This window comes from Oryzias melastigma, linkage group LG22 (genome assembly GCF_002922805.2).
Source record: "Oryzias melastigma strain HK-1 linkage group LG22, ASM292280v2, whole genome shotgun sequence".
Lineage (NCBI taxonomy): Eukaryota > Metazoa > Chordata > Actinopteri > Beloniformes > Adrianichthyidae > Oryzias > Oryzias melastigma.
This window is the reverse complement of record NC_050533.1, coordinates 17,964,934-17,968,566: the sequence shown is the minus strand read 5'-3', so window position 1 is coordinate 17,968,566 and position 3,633 is coordinate 17,964,934.

The following is a 3,633-nucleotide window of genomic DNA, read 5'->3' as shown; positions in this document are numbered from 1 at the left end:
ATGAAGGTAGGCAGAACTTACAGTGTCATTTTTCCATGTGAAACTATCATAAGTCTTGTTTGAGGTCACTTGAGGAATATAATGATATTCACCATTTTCAATCTTAAACTGGCATTCCGAGCAATCAAGACTGGCCACCACGTGCCCTGGGAATAAACAAACGAATAAAAAATATCTCATTAATCTCAGACTGATGTTAATCTTTGTCACCTTGTTTATTTAAAATCAGTAGATCCATACAGCAGTGGGTGTGGTTTAGGGTTTGATAGCATTATAGTAAACTGTAATGATGTAACTAAAACAAAATGTATGATAGCTACAAAGTCCCGTTTGTTTACATAGTTATACAATTACTACATGCTTGTGAAACAGGCATGGTTAAAGTTTCTTTTTTTTCTCCCTTTAAAGGAAAGTGGTTTCATCACAGGAAGTTTAGATAATGTAGAAATTATTAAATGGAATATTTCTGCTTTAATTACTTAATTAATCAGAAAAAAACTTTCAAAAAAATGAAAACTTTATTTAAATTCTCAACCATATTTTTTCTCATTGTAAAATCGTTCGCAGTTGACTTCTAATTATTATTACTCCCTTTTGTCTCAAATTAAAAAGTCTTTGCCGTTTTAAAGACATATTTTCTGCTCGGCGGAAGTAGTTCATGGTCGTTTGATGGTGTAACCCCCAGTCAATGGGACGAACGCGCGCGAGCCCACAGCCTCGAGCTCTCATCACCGGAGCTAAAATAATGGGAATATAAACCCAGCCGGTTCCGCTTTGAACCAGGCGGAGCCAGAACTGCACTTCGCGACAGCACGAGTGTTGATCGCTCATTATCTCGAAACAAATAATAATAATCAATTACATTTCTAAAATATGTTTATGTATATATAAATACATTTCCAAAAACATGGTAGTAGGACAGGTTTCCACGTGATACATCGGATTTCCCCTAACTTTCTCTGGTAAGAAGAGGGTAAAAAGGATCTTGGATAGGGAGAACAAATGGAATTCCCCTAGCAAACAAACTTTGAGTATCGAGGCTGGTTTCACAGCAGAGGCAACAACTTGAACTTGATTTATTTGACCGGCAGATTAAGTTTTTTAAATATGACGCTCTGAACTGAAGCGGTGCTTTTATTACTTAGATTATCTTTTATATTTATAACGATCTCTTCACTCATTTTAAGAATGTCAAAAATTTGCCAATACTCACGAATCAAAAAAGTCATGGCGATGGTCCTCATCATCTTGATCATTCTGATTAAACATAGAAGAGCCGCTAGCAAATCCGCTAGTTTCTATTTCCTAAACTTTGTTTTCAATCTTTCGCTGGCAGACGTGTGTCACACCAACCCACACGCAAGAGCCGATAGATAATGTGGCTTGTGCCCGCTCGTGCCGCTAATGGGTAGCGGGAGGGGGCGGGACGGGACCATACCGGGACGTCATAGCCATGGACTGTATATGAGAATAACTATTAGAATAACTAGAATAACTAGTAAGAATAATTATTTTTACAGTCTATGGTCATAGCATAACTACGCTGTCAAAAAAAAATAAAGAAAGAAAAAGATCGACAGCAACAGTCATGTGCATATAGTCACGTCACTTCCGGTTTTCGCTTTTTTTTTGACAACTTGAACATTACAAGACATAGCAGCCCATAACTACTTAAAATGTATCGATTTAGCTATTATTAGTGTGTGTATATATATATATATATATATATATATATATATATATTAAGATCATTCACGTTCTGCAGATGTGATGGAGGCGGATGGAGATGATCACAGTTTACAGTGTGCTGTGTGATTTTGAAAGATTATTCACATTTTTACACTTTATCACAAAAAGCAAACATGTATACAATAGTTTGTTGTAAATAGGTAAACATTTGGTTTTTAAAATAAATGTGTATATTCATGATAAACATATCATATTCTGCGTATTTTTAAGAAGTAACAGGTGAGTTTTCTTAAGTATGTCATAACCCGTTAAAACCTCAAAACCAGCGCCCTCTAGTGGTAAAAGGAAACTCGCATCACATATTGCAATAAAACACCAAAGCTTTAGTGAAAAAACTACAATATTTCAACAGTTCAATCAGAAAAGAAAAAGGCTGTGCCATTTAAATGGAAATCAGCTGTTGTGTTTTTTTCCACACGGTTTTACCATCAAGGTCACATTCATCAATCCTTTAATCAATCCTCCAGGTTTAACCTGCTTTGATGAAGACTCAAGCTTTTGACAAACGTGACATAAAGATGCACAGAAAGCAGGTTTTAACAATCCCAACGCCCAGGCTTGTAAACAGCAGTCCTAAACGACTTAAATGATCCGTTTTGGTGATGTCTTTTGAGTTTTCTGTCAAATTTTAATAAGCAGGATTTTCAAATCTGAATGGGTAAAACACCTTTAATTTAAAGAAAGGTTAGTTACATTTGAGTAACAACTGAGCTGGTAACACTAGATTAGATGAACAGCAATTTGCTGTTTCTAAATCTCCCATCCGTCCATTTTCCAAACTCGCTTCAACACATTTGGGGTCACGGGTTGCTGGAGCCAATCCTTCCTACTGTTGGTGCAAAGGCAGATAGATCCTGAACAGCCTACAGAGCTTTCAAACATCAAAACAATTCCAATTCAAGTACATTTGTTTTAAAGGATGCTGATAATCTTTTTCATGCAATTATTGCTGAGTTAAAGACGTAAACCTGCAATACACTTCATTAAATCTCAGAACAATACAGGATGCAGAGAAATTAAACATTTTGCCAAATAAGCTGCATTGAAAGAGAAATTTCTGGATTGATCACTTGTTGTTTTAATGCATTTTATTCTTTTTTTATTTTGCAGAAATCATTAATAGGCATAAGTGTAAATTCACAAATTTGATCTCACGTTTAGGGACTTTTTTCACTCTTCCTTTGAATTATTTCTTCTATTTTTTTTTCCTACTTGACTGGATTTTACTACAAATAAAAGTTCACAATTCAAACCCCCAAAACTAAGGATTTAAATGTTTTTATCATAGAAATTGAAAGAAAAGGTTTATAGAAAAAAATGATTCTTTTTGCAAAACACACAAAAATGTCTAAAATGTGTTTTTAAAGACAGGATAAAAGTGATTATAGCAAGACTAAAAGTTAGTTAATTGGTTAAATATATGTATATTAAATATTTAACCAGTATATTAAATATATTGGTTAAATATATACATGTAAATTTATCATTTTAAAGATAAACTGAAAATCTATTAAGAAAAAAAAGTTAAAATACAGGTTGGAGGAAAAAATGCACTCAAACAGGAAACAAGTTACATTTTTTATTGAAACATATGTAAATAAAATTAAAATTTTAATAAATGTAAATCAAATATATATATATTAAAATAATGCCAAATTACACAGGGAACAGTCACTGGGTTTAAAAACAAGGTAACATAAATGTACCATGAACGATGGTACAGCTCAGATAAAAACAGCTTCATCCATGTGAACGCTTGTTTTTCCGTTTCAGACACTGAAGCCAAATTTCCCGCCCAAGTCATCATCCTCAGTGTGGATTATGGTTGAACTCGACTGGTTAAACGTGGGGCTTCACTTCAAACAAAATCAAACAGAGAAGTTA